The sequence below is a fragment of the Ostrea edulis genome, chromosome 7 (assembly GCF_947568905.1).
Source record: "Ostrea edulis chromosome 7, xbOstEdul1.1, whole genome shotgun sequence".
Lineage (NCBI taxonomy): Eukaryota > Metazoa > Mollusca > Bivalvia > Ostreida > Ostreidae > Ostrea > Ostrea edulis.
In genome coordinates this window covers 23,072,919-23,093,270 of record NC_079170.1, presented here as the reverse complement: position 1 = coordinate 23,093,270, position 20,352 = coordinate 23,072,919, and the positions used below count along the sequence as shown (strand labels likewise).

At 35.0% G+C, this 20,352-nt stretch overlaps 1 pseudogene; it reads left to right on the top strand.

Annotated features, from left to right (window-relative positions):
- Nucleotides 1–12,450: 12,450 nt before the first annotated feature.
- LOC130047933 (uncharacterized) lies at nt 12,451–13,713 on the top strand (annotated as a pseudogene).
- The last annotated feature ends 6,639 nt before the right edge of the window (nt 13,714–20,352 follow it).

Below are 20,352 nucleotides of genomic sequence, written 5' to 3'. Positions count from 1 at the left end.
ATAAAACTTATTGCTAATAATATATTGACGTGTTTGTGCGGTGGTTTTTTTTTTTACATCAATTTTAACGTACATGCATGTATGTATATATGATGCATGTTGAAATTAAATATTACTACATTAGTAATTAGATATTGATTCCAAAGGTTCTTAAAACGGTTTAAATTAAAAAATAAAATAACAGTAAATCATTATTTATATCTTCCAGCGAGATGTGGTTTCTTTAAAACGTCGAAAACCTGTGATCAATTTGAAACTTCGACCATTGTTGTGGCAAATTTTTTTCTATATCGCATATGATTGATTGATTGATGGAATATTGTTTAACACCTCTCTTGAGAATATTTCACTCATGGAGACCTCACCACTGCCGGTGAAGGGCTGCACAATTTAGGCCTATGCTCGGTGCTTATGGCCATTGGGCAGGGAGGGATCTTTATCGTGCCACACTTGCTGTGACACGGGACGTCAGTTTTTGCGGTCTCAGCCGAAGACCGCCCCATTTATATTAGTCGCCTCTTACGACAAGCAAGGGTTACTGAGGACTTACTCAAACCTGGATCCCCACGGGATCACATATATATATATATATATATATATATATATATATATATATATATAAATATATATATAATAAATGCACATTTACAGGTACACACATATATGTGTTTGTTGTAATGATTGTTACTAAAAGTTTATATTAGTATTGACGTACACCCCCTCCATGATTAGGAAAACTGGAGTATATAACCTTAAGGTGAAGTAGACACCTCTCTCTCTCTCTCTCTCTCTCTCTCTCTCTCTCTCTCTCTCTCTCTCTCTCTCTCTCTCTCTCTCACGTCAAGGTGTTCTGGATAGGCCTGGCCCGCACATTGAAATACGAAAATACATGCATGATATTTATTAAATTCATTTTTTAAAAAGGTGTGTTGTAGTTACATATACTGTCTTTTGGAAATAGACACGTAGCATCATTTATCGGGGGGGGGGGTGATAAGTTGGTAGTTAATTAGCAAATAAAAAAAACTTTCTGCCTGATCTTCGAATTCTTAAATCGTCGGGGAGTGTGTGTGTGTGGGGGGGGGGGGTATCCTTCTCTACATGGGTTCAATTCATAATTGTAAGCCTATTTTTTTCTCATTCAATACTACTATCAAGAATAGGGGGTGGGGGGGTCACTCAATATATCCTTATTCGCATATGAAAATAAGTGCCAGGGAAAAGCAGTTAAATATACCACATTGTCTATACATGTACTCAAACAACTTCCTAGAGTCTGTTCTAGATTTAGACTGAATGTCGGTGCATACAATGACATGCCCACTGACTGATATAATTTTCATTTATCAAAGATGAACACTATATGGAGAGAGAGAGAGAGAGAGAGAGAGAGAGAGAGAGAGAGAGAGAGAGAGAGAGAGAGAGAGTTGGAACTACTCTTTGTTGACCATTTAGGGGATTGTAAAGATATAAACACGGACGCATTTTTGTGAGGTTTTTAAAAACATTTGCTACATGAAATATACCATCTGAAGTTACATGCATATTACTTGACGTGTTTTGTTGTACCCAAGAAAATGATATCCCATTCATGCAACATAAATTTGTATCGTTTAGTACATGTACATTTACCACACTTTATTCAATATATTTTGCAAATACCCACAGCAGGCAGACATATTTTATTCGTATGTACTGTAACATGTATATTGCATAGACATGTAAGCAGACCTGTTATATAGTCCTTGGTGTACATGGCATAACAAGTAATTTTATCCGACTCAATCGACGTTTTTAATCGAATTGTTTATATTTATGACCAAAACAAAAAAAAAACAAGAAAAAGAAAATTCAAGAGCCATTTTATTTTCCATATTTCATTTGAATAGGAGGACATTGAACAGCACCTTCAAAAATATGATTGCGTTCTACTCAACAATTTTTGACAAATACAGGCATTATTTTCCTCACTCTGATTAACACAAAATTCTTCCGCAAAATGTCTATGACCACGATAAAGTTACATGTAAATGAATAATGTATTTCCCATAGCATGCCAGTTTTCAATAGTCTTTGATCTCAATGAGTATTTTTATATAAAAAGTTAAAATTGTAACTTTTAGAAAAATATTCTAGAAGAATCAGGGGACTGTAAATCCTATAAGGTCAATGACGTCGTTCCGAAAAAGCGACCGTCGGAAGATAGCGTCAGAGTTAAAAATGCAATATTGTAAAGTTATTTTCTCAATATCAGCAACAAGTAAATGGTACATGTTATATGTGAATGAAACGAGAAAGTTATCACCTTTCTACCTGCAAAATATGATCGGATTTTGAAGAGCGGCCAATTTTGGCCAATAACGTTCCTTGTCCTTTCATAACTTCTTTAAGAAATACAAAATAAGGACTTCTACATATTCTATTTGTGTTGATAAGCAGTTGTCTATAAGGCTAAAAACCTAGTAATTGATTTATCATGAGGAATGGTTCTGTAAAATGAAAGGTGAAGATAACGAACAGTGGTCAATCTCATAACTATGTCAATTTAATTAAAATCAGGCTTCTTATATACACGCCGTATACTATGCGTAAGAAGATCTGACATAACCCGACTAGGGGTCGTTTCCATGTGTACTTTATGTTAGCCAATCAGCGCGTGGCCTCTAAAATCGTCGGTGTTCACAATTGAAGCAAAATGGCTGCAGTTCTTTGGTTTGAAAGAAAACACATTGTACCTAGACGTGACGTCACAATGCACCGTTTACGTCGACTGGCGTTTATTCTTCGCGTTAATTAAGTAAACCATCTTGAAAACTATTCAAATTGTATCCATCCCCATTCATACTTAAATCGCAATTCACAATTAATTTGATTTGGGTGTATTCTATATCGTATGTTTTGTTGTTTGTATGAACTGAATAAATTAGGCATTGTTGCGGAAATTTTTAATTTCTTATGTGAGAATATATAATTTTATAATGCGGAATAAACTTCGTGGGAAACATGTTTCCGAATTGCCGGGAACCGCCTAAATAGCCATCATTGTCTGTATGGCGCAATCGCACTGGCTGATAGTTCCCATGAATATTCCAAGCCAAAGGTCATGCAGATGTTACCTTCTATGGGATTATGTCAGGTCCTATTGTAGCGAGATCTGATGTTGATTAGATTGGTAAAATGCTGAAAAGTTATACTTTTTGATGTCATTGATTAGGGAAACGTTTTGAGGTTTCATATTTACAAGAACTTCTTTTGGGACTTTGTAGAATCCATGTTAAATTTAAACCACACTTTCTCAGATGTTTGTGAAATAATGCTTCTTAAATTTCTCCTTCACAGCAGTCAATATTTTTTGTCAAGCAACTAGGAATGTTCAGTCGACCATTTACTTGATTCAGCAATGTATCTCTGTACGGAATTTTGTGAATTTTCGGAATACTGTATATGACTGACAACTCATAGTATTTCGTTGCATTGACTGCGATATTAAATATGGTTTACAATTAAAACACGATTTTGAAGAATTTCAACTTTTGAAAGGGAACTAGGAGTGTAAGTAGTATTACCAAATGTGGAATTAATAGTTCGTCTAAAATACAGATGTGGTAATGAGTCTTACAACCACAAACAACGCTGTTATGTACAAGCTTAGTCAACTACAACCAATAAAGATTCCTCGTTTGAATTATCTAATTCTTTCATCTCTTCTGGTTTGCTACACTTCTAGATTACTATACATTTCGCGGCATATTATTCCACATCTGCTTCACATTTGATTATTTTATTGAACACAGAGGTTAACAGCAAACTGTGAATTCCGCTTTATAAAATACGGGATGCCAAGCTTCTCCATCGTCTACTTCTCACATATATGACAGGCGAAGATAACGAACAATGATCAATCTCATAACTCCTATAAGCAATACAAAATAGACAGTTGAGCAAACACGGACCATTGAACATACCTAGGATGAGTAAACATCCCCTGTTGACCGGTCTCACTCCCCGTAAGCCCTGTATCTGGATCAGTTAAACAGAGTTATCCGTTGTCAAAATCGGTGTGCCAAGAGCTGCTTAACAATCAATATAAAACACGTCAAACAGCATTTGACCCTATGGTAGGCTGTATTGACAAACTAGATCGTTATAACGAAACTGTTGAAACTCCTGCACCATCATCTTTTTTGTCCATAGCTTACCTCGATTTAAAAACTGACTATTATCACCATTATCTGTGATTCATAAATAAGTGTGTGGTTATATCAGCTCAGTGTGTGCTGCAAATCAAGAAATGTGTTTTTCTGTGTAATTTAAATTATAAGACAACCTACGTTAAATCTTAAGTTTTCTCTTATTTGGAAGGTTTTAACAACATGTACTAATGAACAGTTTAGTCGTTGAATAGGTAGCTATTCATCTGCTAAGTATTGGATATTCAAATTATTTAATGACTAAACACAATGAATGATGTCACTGATTTTTAAAAAATATCAGAGTATACGTATGATTTCAAATGATATCCTGGATAGGAATACTAAAACTTAATACAGACATTCACACAAACAACCTGGATCAGAAAGCATATGCATGCATATTCTTTAAGTTTTAAAAGTCTCTCTCTTCTACAGTTGTGGCGAGAAATTGGAGTCCGGGAAACGTGAATTATATTTTTTCATACTTTTAAAGGAATTAGTGACATGAAAAATGAACCCTTATTCCACCAATATCAGTATATTCACAAAATTCATATTTTTTTTTTTTACATCAATAGAGATATTGCAGTTTCCTTGTTCCTTGTTTTATTCCGTGTTAAATAAACGTGGCCATGGAGTTGATTAAATTATCAGTCATGTATTTAACGTTCTTCTTAGTTAGGGAGACGTTTCAAAACATATAAGTAATTACTTGTAATGAATATTTTCATATTGATATTTGTGGCGGAACTATTAAGGAATATTGGTTAGGTTACTACTTTTAAATGCGCCCGTATTACTGCAGAATATCTTCTTCATCTTGAAACATGCAAACATTTCATTATAAGTGTCATTGCTAGAGTTATGATAATGTATTAGCCTAATGGATATGAAGTAAATACTTGTATATAGCTTTGACTTTAAACATATGAATTGAGATTTGATCTGGACCTTAAAGATAAATTCAACAAGGAACACACTCTGGTTTAGATAAAAACGTTTAAATTTCATTCTTTAATCGAATGATATAAGTCTGACAACAAAACATTGATGCTCACAAGATTTATTAGCGTTTTTGAAAAGCTTATGTTATAGTAAAAATGATTTTCATTAAGATATGAAAAACAGTATATCAACCCCTTTGTTGAGTGGTGCTGATGTGAATGTGTTCTTGTACAACTACGTATAAATGAACATTAGAAACATTAAGAACATTAAAAACCGATTTTCGTTAAAAAAAATGCATAATCCTCTTGTCAATTGTTTGATCCTGGTTAGAATAGATCCTCAGTATTACTTGCTTGTCGTCAGAAGGGACTAAATGGGACGGTCCTTCGGATGACACCACAAACACCGAGGTACCGTGTCACAGGAGGTGTGGCACTATCAATATCCCACCCTGCTTTAAGGCCATAAGCGGCGATCATAGGCCTAAATTTCACAGTCCTTCACCTGCAATGGTGATGTCTCCATATGAGTGGAAATAGACTGACCAACCGATTGACATGTACTTTTGCCTGTGCATGCTAAGTCTCACCATTTCTCCCCTTCCAGAAATGTATACGATCACGTGCTACCTTGTTATGTTCTAATCTATAAATAAGAGTCGAGTCTGTGGAAAGGTACACTTGTGCGTGTTCAAGCTGACTGTTTTCCTTAACCCCCAGTTTTACATCGCTTTGATATTTTTTTTTACAGGTATTTTAAGATCAACGGAAATAGAGAAATTCAAGGATTTCATAAGAAGTGTAAAGCTTTCAAAAGCAATATACTTAATAGAGATATTCAGTAATTTCATTAGGAGTGTAATATTGCAGATTATACAATTTCGGAATCCGTAATGACATGCAAATGTGACGTCGTTAGTATAGCGCATGTAAAACAAAAAACAGCTGCATTTATTACCAACTGTTGAACAAGTTGTTATTACATATCATATATCTGTGTATTATCTACCTTAGATTATGCATTATATTCTATCCATCTTTGCCATTAACTAATCTAATTTTAATTACGAATGACAAAACACCAGGATGTTATGAAGGGTTCTACAGAAATGAGACAAGTGGGGCATGCATCCGTGAGTAACCAGCTATTATTGAAAATAGGGAGGAGTTGTTTTGTAACTAGATGTGATAAGAGTGTATCATCTTCATAACTATATAATTGTTAGCAATGGTTTTTTTTTATTTGTCTATATGTCTTTTTACGCCTCCTCGAGAAGTAACGCTTGAGGAGAGTCTTAATCAGCTGTAGGTGAAATGGTTAAAGATTTTGACCCGTGCAGAGCACATTGAGATTTCTTATTCGTGACAATACATACATGACACGGAACCTCAATTTGTGAGGTCATATCCGACAAAAACCCATTGCCTTTCACTTCTAATGCTGGGAGCTTGGTGAAGGAACAGTCATACGTTTGATGAAAATCGAACCCGGGCCATCCGGTTGCGAAACAAGCACTCTCATCAGTCGCGGGGAATGTCCATAAGGATATGAATATTAATTTCAGAATATGTTTTGTTATTTAGTTATTTAGAATATAATATACAGTTCACTGCCTAAAAAGTTACCTTCATCAACTGTTATGGTACTAACATACTGCACAATATGTAAACAAATAATCCAATGTTTAAATTTCTTTAACGTATAGATCAATAGTGATCGGGGGAAAAGACTTTCACTAGGTGAATATTTTGTTATGTTCAGAATGTTTAAAGTGTTCAATGTTTGCTTTGACAGAATGCCCCCCAGGATACATAGGCCCAAATTGTTCCGTACCCTGTGTAGATGGTTTTTACGGACAGGAATGTCAACATGCATGCCCTTTTTCCTGCTCAAAATGTAGCATTATTGATGGAAGTTGCCCCAAAGGTTTGTTTCTTATATGAATTAAATCAAATGGTCCGAGACAAAACCAAAAGCTTAATCGACGAGGAAGACAGCATATGATAACGCTGATATAGTCTGTCTAAATTTCATAAACACATTGAATTAACTTTTCTGGAAATACAAATTATTTGATTGTGCTTCATTTCATATGTTTAGAAAACACTGGTAGTGCTTAACAATTTTCTTTCTCAGTGTTTTCTGAATATCATATAATCACACCGATACACATATTGTTACAAGCGGTACATAGTATAATACTTTTTGTACAGAAATTAATACGTATTAATTTGTCAAATAAGAGTTTGAATGATGTACAATAAGTTACACCATGCATCATGGAAAAAAATATGTTCTGTATACATCTTTGATTGATTGATTATTTTACGTCCATTCGAGAATTGTTCACTCATATTGTAACGTCTACTTACAACTGTGTGGTCTCCAAACTGACACAGTATGAAAAAATAAAGATAACAAACAGTGATCAATTTCATAAATTCTATAAAGAATACAAAATTACGAAAGAGCAAACACGTACCCCTGGACACAGAAGAAGTGGTCTATATCTTGATCAGGTAAATGAAGTAATCTGTAGTAAAAGTCGGTTTGTAAAGTACGTCATAACAATTGGTATGAATCATTTCATACAGGACATCACTCGATCTAACACGGGACATGTTTGTTATAATTATCATAGATTTAAGTAATGCTGACTTTAAACGAGGCTGTTGCAACTCCTGTAAGACCAACTTATTTGTCGATAGGTTACTTCGATTTAAAACCTGATGCCACACAAACCACCCTCATGCTTATCGAATCAGGTTAGAGAAATAAACATCATATGTAGTTGATAATGGTATATTGCTACAGGCCTAGAAGACTGCTACTACACCTCCAAAGCTTTTCGTTTCGTTCCTCGCAAACCGTTCATCGTTCCGTGCAGACCCTTTAGCGTTTCGTGCAACCGTTCACCGTTCCGTGCAAACCGTTCAGCGTTCCGTGCAGACCGTTCAGCGTTTCGTGCAAATCGTTTCGTGCAAGAATCGTTCCGTGCATGATCAAGCCACGCCCATAGAAACGTGCAGATCGTTCAAACGACGCTCTTAGAAACGTACAGAACGTGCAAGTCATTTCGGCATGGTATGTACTATATTCAACATCAAAACATGAAACCATGAAAGGCGAAGATAACAAACAGTGATCAATTTCATCTCAGTGTTGTATGCGTTAGTTTATCATTTTTACCCTGTGTATAAAAAGGCTATAAAAGTATGCTGCGTATACTTTTGCAGTTTTATTTCAACGACTTGGATCGACATGATAAATGGAATAAGGTTTGGTTTTTCGTTGAACAAAACCATCAATGAAATTAACATACCTTCATATATACTATGTAATATCAATTTTTCAGTATTTCACAGATATATTTCAAATATATTCCATCACATATATTTTCTCCATATCTATATGACACAGTTAACAATTTTTTTACATGAGTCATCGTCACTCGAATCATAGCCATGTCGTTATGAGTTTACTATCACACCCAATGGTTATTATCAACACCTTCCATTGATTAGACACACATTACACGACAGCATTATATTAACATTTCGTATTTCTTTCAATCTTAGTAGCTACATGGTTTATTTTATGGATGACTCAAACTTGCATGAAAATAAGATCTGAATATGTAGTGATATACTTATTTGAATTATAACATCACATTGTTTAGTGGATTTTATCCCAGCAAGATTTCCACGACTTGCCTAAAAGTAATCCTTTAGTACCCTGCCTAATTATTTTTAAAACAATCAAACTGTGTCTGATATACAGCTAGCAACAGGTATATTCTAATATCTTTCAATGAAGGTAAAGATGACGGAAAGTGATCAATCTCATAACTCCCAGGATACAAAATAAAACAATAAAAAAACGCACACATGGACATACTAGAGGTGGGATCAGGTGCATAGGTGTAATACGTGTTCCTGGCGATCGGTCACAGTCACCATGAACCCTATGTCTTGATCAGGTAAACGGATAACCTTATTAAAATATCACATGTAAATCCGCTCCTCTACGATGCGCTTCAATAGAAAATCTAGCAGCTCCAAGTACGAGGTAATCTCAGGATGTTGAACAATCAGAGCGTCTCCTAGAAAATGTTCGGTACGCTCTCTTTATATCGGAACTACGTACCTTTTCTGAAGCGACCCAATGAATCTGAGTAAACAAATTAACATGGCGGCTGTCATAGTTTCCTCTCAGAACATATCATAGGGTAATGATTAAAGGAATTTAGTCGGTAATATGCCATGTAATCATTACGATCAAGGAAACTCTGCAAATTTCCAGCTGTTAAAGCTTCAAATGTATGTTTTGGAATGAAAGGGTAAGATAGGGAACAGTGATCAATCTCATAACTCCTATAAGCAATACAAAGTAATACAAAATAGATAGATGAACAAACACGAACCCTTGGACACACCAGAGGTGGGATAAGATGCCTAGGGGGAGTACGTATCCCCTGTTGACTGATCACACCCACTGTGAGCCCTATATCCTGATCAGGTAAACAGTTATCCGTAGTTAAAATCAGTGTGCCAAGAAAGGTGTAACAATCGGTATGAAACACTTCAGACAGCATTTGACCCAATGATAGGTTGTATTGGTATTGGAGAATGACTGCAGAAACCCCTCTACCATTAACGCGTTTGTCAGTAGCTTTCCTAAATTTAAAAACTGACCATACGCAGAACAAGTTCTTGCGTATCGAATCAGTTGTGAGATATAAACACCATATGCAGGTGATGAAAGAATATTTTCTAAATTCTGAACAATAATCATTAAACATACATGCAGGCTAGAACCAAACAAGTTGATGGTGCAAGGGTTTCAACAGCCTCGTATAAAGTCAGTATTTCACAACTTCTATGGTAGTTAAAACAATCTAGTTTGCTATTCTCTGTTTCATATTGTTTATAGAAGTTATGAGATTGATCACTGTTCGTTAGCTTCACTTTTCACACTTTCTAACTGATGGATCCGTTGCGTCAATGGTTATTTTTATTGGTTGCTTTACGTGTTTCATACCAATTCTTGAGTCGCTCTTTAGATACTGTTTTACATACATATGACTCCCTTTATTTCATCGTCATGAAGCTCTCGCAGCGAATGTGACCGGTCAACAGGGAATGTTTGTTCATACAACGTTCGACTTGATGACAGGTTGTAATTCCTGAGACTATTATAACTACCATCAACTTTACGGAATACTGTCTTAAAACAAGATTTAAAAAACCCTTGTAGCATCAACTGATTTATCATTACACTGCCACGAGTTTGAAATTGACGATACACAGAATATGCTTTCAGGAATCAATTGAGAGAAAAAAATGCAAATACAGGTGGCAAATGAATAGATGTGGGAAGTTGACGATGAAAAAACTTAATCATCCCCTTTGTCATAAAGGTGGGTTGTGAATATGCTGTTACATGTATGTTCAATAACCTATCCAAGTACGAAAATGATTTAGAAAGTTCTATGATGTCTATGATTTGGAGTTCACATGGATAAATCTAAATGTCGCCTTTCAGGCCATAACAAAATATTTTGTCTTATCATGCTTTTGAATAAATGCCTCGTAGAAGTATAAAAACAGATCAATTATTCTATGAGTACAATTCGTGTCCATGGGACTTCCATAAGACTGTTGAAAGACCTGATCACTTACGAATACGTATATATTGTAAACGAGAAATTCCGGCATCTTTTTAGTATTAACTTCAGCTCACCTTTTGTGGAATCAGAGTGATGTTTAATATTTTTGATGACTGATCAGGAAACATGAATGATAGGCGAAGATAACGAACAGTGAGTAATATCATAACTCCTTTAAGGAATACAAAATAAAGACTTATACATATTCCATTTTTGTTGATGAGCAGTTGTCTATAATACCAAAACCCTAGTCATTAATTTATCGTGAGGAATGGTTCTGTAAAATGTCAATCTAATTAAAATCAAGCTTCTTAGATCCACGTCGTATACTCTGCTATCTGAAATAGCCCGACTAAGGGTCATGTTCATGTGAACTTTATGTTAGCCAATAAGCGCGTCGCCTCTAAAATCGTCGGTGTCCATAATTGAAGCAAAATGGCTGCAGTTGTTTGGTTTGAAAAAAAATCACATCGCAACTAGATGTGACGTCATCATGCACCGTTTACGTCGCGTTAATTATGTAAACCATCTTGACAACTATTCAAATTGTACCCATTCCTATTCATAGATAAATCGCAGTTCATAATTGATTTGATTTAGGTGTATTTTATATCGTACGTTTTGTTGTTTGTGTGATCATAATAAATTAGGCATTATTGCGGAAATTTATAATTTCTTATGTGATAGTATATAATTTTATAATGTGGAATAAACGTCGTGGGAGACTTGTTTCCGAATTGCCGGGAACAGCCTAAATGGCCATCATTGTCTGTATGGCGCAATCTGACAGGCTGATAGTTCCAATGAATATCCCAAGCCAAAGGTCATGCAGATGTGATCTTCTATGGGATTATGACAGATCCTATTGTAGCGATTGTCAGCGTATTTTAGGATCTGATTTTGATTAGATTGGTAAAATGCTGAAAAGTTATACTTTTTGATGTTGTTGATTTGGGAAGAGTTTTGTCGTTTCATATTTACAAGAAAGTCTTTGGGACTTTGTAGAATCCATGTTAAATTGAAACCACTTTTCTCACATGTTTGTGGAATAATACGTCTTAAGTTTCTCCTTCACAGCAGTCAATATTTTGTGTCGAACAACTAGAAATGTTCAGTAGACCATTTACTGGATTCAGCAATGTATCTCTGTAATGATTTTTGTGAATTTTTGGAATTCTTTATAGTATCGACAACTCATATTCTTTCGTTGCATTGACTGCGATATTAAATGTGGTTTAAAATTGAAACACAATTTTGAAGGATTTCATCTTTTGAAAGAGAACTAGGAGTATAAGTATTACCAAATGTGGGATTAATAGTTTGTTTAAAATACAGATGTAAGAATGGGTCTTACAAACACAAACGCTGTTATGCACAAGCTTAGTCAACTAGAATCAATAAACATTCCTCATTTGAATTATCTAATTTTTTCATCTCTTCTGGTTTGCTACACTTCTAGTTTACTATATATTTCACGGCAAATTCTTCCACATCTGCTACACATTTGATTATTTTATTATACACCGAGGTTAACACCAAACTCAATCTAATTACAATTAGATCTTCCATCTGCTCCCCAGTTTTCAATACCTCGTGTGAAAGATCTAACAACATTCCATTAGGGGTCAGGTCAGAGTTCACTTTGATTTAGCTAATCAAATCGTCACTGCTTACATCTTTGGATGTAAAAGTAAATAACGGTAAGCCTCGAAAAGTTCCGAATGTTTAAACGTCCGAATGAAAAAAACAGAAAAAAAAAACAGTTGGACACATGTGAGTACTCGGACTACCCACGAAAAGTCTATCCTCTGGGGAACATTTGCCTTATTTGGGGGTTTTCATTTGTAAGCAAATCTGTTGACACTGATGGCAACATTAAAATCAACAAATACCTGGACAAAAAACTTCGACTTTCCACTGACCGAATTAAAGTTTTGAAAGATATGTGAGGAATTTCGGATAGTGTGGTGTATCCAACTGACACAAGTGTGTGTCAAAAGCGTTTCAGAAGTACCGAAAGAGTATTAAAACTGGAAAAGGAAGCAACAACTATGAGGAAATCTTTTAAAGCATCTGTTCAACTCACGGTGCAAAGGTCAGACACATTTAAATAGCTCTGCTCACTTTAGAAACTCGATAAATTCCCCCGTGACCTTTTTCTCCAACTTCAAAATGGCAAGTCAAACTCGTTGATAGAATACAACTCACTAGGTTCATATACGTTAATAACTGCATATTTAATCGATTTTAAATCAATAAGTATCAAAGTAGATGTGTGTGTTGAAGGGGGGGGGGGTCACTTCATGCAGATTTTGTTCAACATAGTATTGCCAAAAATATATTTCATTTGTTTCAATATGTGTGGCTTTAATGAAAAAAAACTTGATCTTATGATGTACATTCAATCTCATATAAGTTTAATGTTTGTGTGCCTCCCCCTCTAAAAGATACATTGAAAAGAGAGAAATAAGGAGCCCATTTAAAGAAAATACTGATGTGAAGAGGGTTCGAGCAGATGGTCCACTGTTAGTACCTGTCAGAAGGGTAATGCCCGTGAAGCTGGTACAACTCCAGCCTGCCAGCGCTAATGTAATTGTGAATACCAACAAAGCACGGCGCTGTCTTGGTGAGGACTTTTTGAAACAGGTAATGGATGAGTATTGCACTGGATTTCTATGTAAAGGCAGTGTACCGGTGTGTATTGCAAATGATTAATACAATTTGACATGCCAATCAGATTGGTATTAAGTTCTTGGATCGTCTCCTATTTATTGCTGATTACGTTTAGTGAGTGTAAGTTATAGGATATATCAACTATTATGATTACAATAATATGTACATGAATGTGGCTGAAACACTTGTATGCTATATTAATCATAATTCTGTTGCCACCTGCTGCCTTCATTCCTACTAGTGCTGCAAAGATTATGAATTACCCCTGTTAGTGGATAAAGGTTTCAAGAACTTTGAACACACATAACTTCATAAATTGCAGACCACAAGTAACTGAATGTCTTTGAAACAATTTTAGGAGAAAATGACTTATAAACATGAAAATGTTTACAAAAATGGGGAAGTTGAGGTACAGTGTATTGAAAAGGTTGAGCTTGACCATAATGTTACAAAATGAGGCTAAGAATGATAATTGTTGTGTTTCTGCTAACATGTAAAACTTATACCGTACCAATTTTGATGCACCAGATGCGCATTTCGACAAATAATGTCTCTTCAGTGATGCTCAACCGAAATGTTTGAAATCCGAAATAACAATGAAGGTTTAAAGTTATTATAGGGAAGAACAGTGTGCCAAAAAAGTGGACAAAATAAGGGTAGGTAGTTAGGTGATTGGGACTTAAGAATCAGTGAATATCTTTTTGAAAACAAATTAAAATTGTTTTTGCATACTCAAAGAAACAATGTGATCACAATCTCCTTGCAGGTTAACATTATGAAACAAGGGACTTAATTGTCACTATTGTTGTAACTTGGTAAACTGTAATAAATATATTAATTACATGATCATTTGTAATAAGTATAAGCTCCAAAACAATGTATATTCAATAATCTCTTAAACAATTTGTTAACTGTACCAGGTAGGAAGTGTCATTCATTAGGTCGATCAGGTTAGTGGAAACAATTCAGTTTTTATTTTAAGCCTAAGCTGGTCAGATATTTTTTGCATCACTGATCTAGCTATTTATGATAATCATGATAATGTTAAGAATCAGCGATTCGATTAAAATGACCAGTTGAACTGTTGATTATTATTTCTAATACATTATGTTTTGATTGTTTCATTGGCACATGTATGCCATATTTATTAATTGAATTTGTCTTTAGTAAAGAATAATTATTATAATGATCTGTAAGACTTCTTTCAGTTTGCTGATACCGTATAAAGATTAAATGCATATTTAGGAATAGCAGAAAAGGATGTACAAAAAATGGTGAATTTTGTAACCCCAGGGTTTTGACTCTAGGATGGGTCAAAATTAGTCATATTGCTTAATGTTAATACATATATAAATTATGTAAAGACTTCCATCAGTGTACTCGCTGTTTAAGACATTGAAGTTTTAAGAACACATCTTGTTTTATACTGTTTTATACTGTTGCTGAATAATATAATTTAGCTTAGATATTCAGAACAGGAAATTTCTTTTCTAGATTTCATCGTCCTTGGGATTAGTGATAATTTTAACTAGTACTCAGGTGACCAATAAGGCCTGTGGGTCTCTTGTTAACATTTATTCTAATTTATTGTGTTCTAAAAATTAACCAGTCGGAAGGATATCCTTGGACTGGTTCAATTCACAGTGCATTTCATTACTCGGACTGATGTAAATCTTGAAATGTTTGATACCACAAAAATAGATTTCAACAATTCTGCTTTTATTTCTGAGTTGATATAATTTCAGGATGCCGAGTAAATTGCATATTATAAAAAAATTAGACAAACATATTTTGAAATCAGGCACCTATATCTTTCTTAACCTCTTACAAGTTTGTTTCTCTATTGATGTGGGTATTGGTATGTGTACACCTTAATCGAGATTCAAAATGATTAACCATCACTGTATACATAATTTACTTTTTGTATATATTGCTGTCATACACCTCCCATTTTATTAACTTGATTCATTAGATATTTAATCCATCTTATATATGTTATAGGCCATAGCCAAAATGACTTTCAGCACAGATAGTGGACAATATGCTGGGACTCGCTATTACTACAGGAATGTGCTGAATCATAGAGATGTGAAGGGTGAAGTCAAGAACTCATATCGCCATATAAGCTCCTGTGCTACACCGTGTTTGATGCTATTTGTCAGCTCTTTCTCCTTCATCATTTTGACATGACGGATGTTAATTCTAACCTCCCATTTCCAGAGGAATTCCAGGAATTGTCAGACAATGCTAAAGTAGAATGGTTAAACTTGGTGTGCAGAGAAATCTTGCAGACATGGTTCTTTGAAAATGAGAATGATATTTGTAAAGAATTAAGGGAAGTGTTAGATAATCCACAGCACTCCGAGAACTATTGGCTTTCGAGAATGCTTGAAAATGAACGTTTGAAGTGTCACTTTTGTGAAGTGAGCTATGCATGTGTGGGCTCACTCCAATCCCATGAACAAAAAAGCATGATGTTCAAATCCCTCCAAAGAAGTCAAAATTGAAAGAGAAGAAAAGAGATCAACTGCAGGATTACTTGGTAATGGTATCCAAGGTTGTCATTCTTCACAATAACTTGGACAAAGCTGTAGATATGGGAGATGGGGAGCGGGCAGTCAGGTCAGCTAAGTATGAACTGCCTCTATATAACAAGACGAACAAAGTCAAATACCTGATAGGATCTGTTCAGCTCACCGCCTTAACATCAAATAGTGGTGTACTCCCAGAAGATCAAAGACAACGGTTAGTTGCAAACAGATTTGTCAATATTCAAGGTGGACAAAATAACAACATTGCCCTTGATGAATACCTTGAAATAGTGAACCGTGACAGCAAAGTAGCTTGTACTGGCAATCAGACGAAGGATAGCATCATTCTCCATTCTAAGGAATACCCACATTTAGTCAATTTTGTAAAATATTTCGATGAAATTGCAAATGTTCGTCAAAGAGGGCTTTCATCACCTACCTTCGTACCAGAGTGATGTGAAAAAGGTTTTACAGGATTTAATGCAAAATGATATTTTAGTGTATGCCCCAAATAGGAAACTTCGCTGCAAGAAAAATTGTCATTGATTGAAATCCGTTCGACAATTCATTTACCAAACTTCCAATTATGATTCATAGGCACAAACCAACTTAATAATTGCACCGCCAGAGTGGCAAATTTACAACTAACTGGACGTAAACATTTTCATGCTAAACATGAAGCGAACATTACTTTTCAATAAAACAAAATATGTCATGTGTTTCTTTTTTTCAGATTTAGTGCTATATTCAAATCAAGAACAGTTTCTGTTGTTAAAAGAAAATGAAACTGTCAGTGAAATTGCATTCCCTGCATGATAGTCTCCATAACAATCTAATCAAAATCAGATCCTAGAATACGCTCACAATCGCTACAGTACTTACGCAGAGTATACGGCGGGGATTTAAGAAGTCTGATTTTAATTAGATTGTTCTCCATAACATACTCACACAACACAACAATTAGCGCAAGCTTGGTTCAGCAATCCCACTTTATTGAGGAATAGCAGTATATTATGTATTACTAATAGATCAATTCGAAAAATTGATGCAATAGCCCGATATTTGACAAATATAATTTTATTGTACATGTTTGTTAGTGAAATATCAGTAATAAAGTATTAAATTGGACTCCATGAGTAAGTACACGAATCTAGTTAGAGGGGAAAAAAATACCAGGAGTAGGGCATCTTTGGGAATGATGAATATACTAGATTTATGATATATATATATATATATATATATATATATTTATAATCACTGCAAAACAATGCATACGATACACAAACAATAGTTCTATTATCCACCAAAATTGCAAAGTAAGAGTGTGAAATACCAAAATTAACGACATGACTGATTGATTGTATCTTATTTAACGTCCCTCTCGAGAATATTTCACTGATGTGGGGGTGGGGTGGGGAGGGGTGGGGGTGGGATGGGGTGGGGGACTACGGTCTTGCAGTAGTTGTAGAAAGTAGATCAGCTACTGGTGTATATTACACTGCTTTGTGTGAGAAATAGTTCTAGAATGTTGTCTTTTGCACTCTGTTTTTGCAATGATTCTAGGAAGTTTTTTTTTATTGTCTACCCTGACTTGCAGTGGTTGTAGGTTGTTTATTATACACTTTTGCAGTGATTGTAGGTTCACTAGTTCTTTATTATATCTCTTCTGAAAAGGATGTGACACTTCATTTGACCAATTGTGAGTCCCCTATACTCAAGGATGCTTAATGACAATTTTGGTTGAAGTTGACCTGGTGGTTTCTGGGAAGTAAAACTTGTATAAAGTTTAAAATCGGATGGAGAGAATGATGGCTGCTAAACAACAGGTGATCATAAAATCTCTTTAGCCTATAGCTCAGGTGAGCTAAAAACAACTAATCCCAGAACTATTTTCTACACCATTGAAAAGCAGCACCCCCAGCCCCAGAAAATAAAAGAAAAGAGAAAGGATGAAATCATCGTAACGGTAATACAATAAATAAATAAATAAAAAACCTTTTGGGCTGGATTTAGTTTTAGACTTTACAAAAAGCTCATCCGTATTTTAGGAGGATAATTCGTACCCTCAAGTTAGACCCTGGATTATCCTTCCGTATTCTAGTTTTTTACTTTCGGTCAGACAAACACAGAACCTTGTTTTCACATAACACACTGCCTTCAGTGTATAAATATAAGAGGACACTTTTACTAGACCTCTTACTACGATGTAGCATGATACATGTATTGTTTTCGCATTTTAAGTTTGTTATTTCCAAATAATATTTCATATGTTTGGTGAACTTTTATCCTGAACTTTTGCATAGAACATCTATGAAATGCATCTGGACTCTTTTGCACTCTCTCTAAAAGAAGTTCTTGATTGGCAAATACAGGAAGTTTAACTTAACATATTTTTATTCGTAGCACATATACTTGAGTTGAGTACCACAGAGAGACTGATCATTGTCCTCGGAACAAAGTGTGCTTCCTCAAGATATAGTTCCTCTTGAATACAGGGAAATTACAATTTGCTTTCACTTAAATGCCTTTTATATGAAGAATGAACACCATTTACATGTAGATTATTGAAGGAACATTTTTATACAATATATAAAAGAAATGTTGAAAAGGCAAAATCGATAAAAAAAAATCTTGAGTGTCATTCGAAGCACGACAAAATGAACCGCTGCATACAATGAGAGCTGGCTGAGCGACACCAACTTCAACACCTAAGGGGTTTGAATACGAACCAGGTTGTCAAAACACAGGTGCAATAATTTTTGTAGTCTTTATTTCTGAATTTCGATTCCAGGGCAGGAATGTCCCGTATATAATCTATTGATTTCATTAGATTGCAAACTATTAAAATATCATAATTTTATGAAAGTCCATGTAACAGTGACTTTTTCCGGAAATGTGTTCTCCCCCTATGTGTCTTTTCTTTTGTTACCCCGAAATAATCGTTAAATATTCTCCAAAAATATAATGCAAGGAGGAGAGGGAATGATATTATTTGATTGCGGTTATATACATCTAAACATAGTGTATTGTTAAACTTTGTGTCTGTAATCATCACGTGTTAATGCGACATCAAATCACTCGCTTACACTCAGCCAGAAGAACGACAGTTTTGTAGCAGTGACGATGCTAAACATATCAGTGGCGGATCCAGGATTTTCGAAAGGGGGAGGGTATGTGAAAGTGAAGTATTAGCCAAAATAATCAGCCATTTTGGGTGCCAAATATGGAGTTTTCATCTATATATCTTCGATAGTCGCACAACAAAACACACACACTTTGATGGGCACAACAGTAATTACCGTAATGCTGACACTTCGAGTTTCGGGAATGCTTAAGGCGATTCCCGTAGGTGGTCGATAGGTCACGTAAGGTCATGCATTTTAATAAGTTATACAAAAATATGGGTGTTGTGTCCCATGGGAGGCAAAATGAGTGCGACCGACTGTGGGTTTCCAACGATGGTAAGAGACAGGCAAAGAAAATCAAAGAAATACATCCGAAGATCTGACCATGAATTAAAGGCGTGGAGGGATCAATATTCACCGCCATGATGAAACAAGAAAGAAATGTCATAGATACTCTCCCAAAAGATCAGGTATCGCATAAAACAATCAATTTCTAATTATTAATTTGTAAATGCTTAAGCGAAATATTAAAAAAAAAAAATCACAATTCTAAATCAATAATGATTTCTCATTTGTAGGCATTCTCATACAAAAGCAGAACACCTACCCGTAAAAAAATAAGTGTGAAGCAATTTTACAATGGGTTCATTAATGATGAATTCCATCATTATCTAAGTCAACAGCAATATTACAAATTACATGTGTAGATGTATACAGTACATACATCACAGTATACAATGCAATGTTTCTATAAGAGCTGTGCATTGTAATTTTTCCATCTTTAAGTTGATTTGATAAAAACTGTTACAAAGATAATCATGCCGTTAATTTTGAACAGATTGAATGTTTAAACTACACATTGCACGTTAGAGTCTTGTATTTGTGGTTGCCATATTTAAAACTCGAATAACTGTTGAAGCAACTACTGAACAAAAATTAAAAAAATGGCGGCGCCAATACGGCTCCCAAAGTTTTCAGTGTAGGTATGTAGAGATATTCGCATCTCTTTAGCTGGTTTTGACTTTTTCCTTTCACATACGTGTTACCGTTAGAGCCTTGCACTACGAACTTTGTTCGGTATCAATGCTGTCAATCAGTCGTAAACAGGTTTTACCGATGACGAATTATCGGCGCCAGTAAAAAGGATGTTAAGTACTGTTAAATCAGCATTAACAGTCGTAAATGATAAAATAGAAGAGAGTTATTCCCATTTT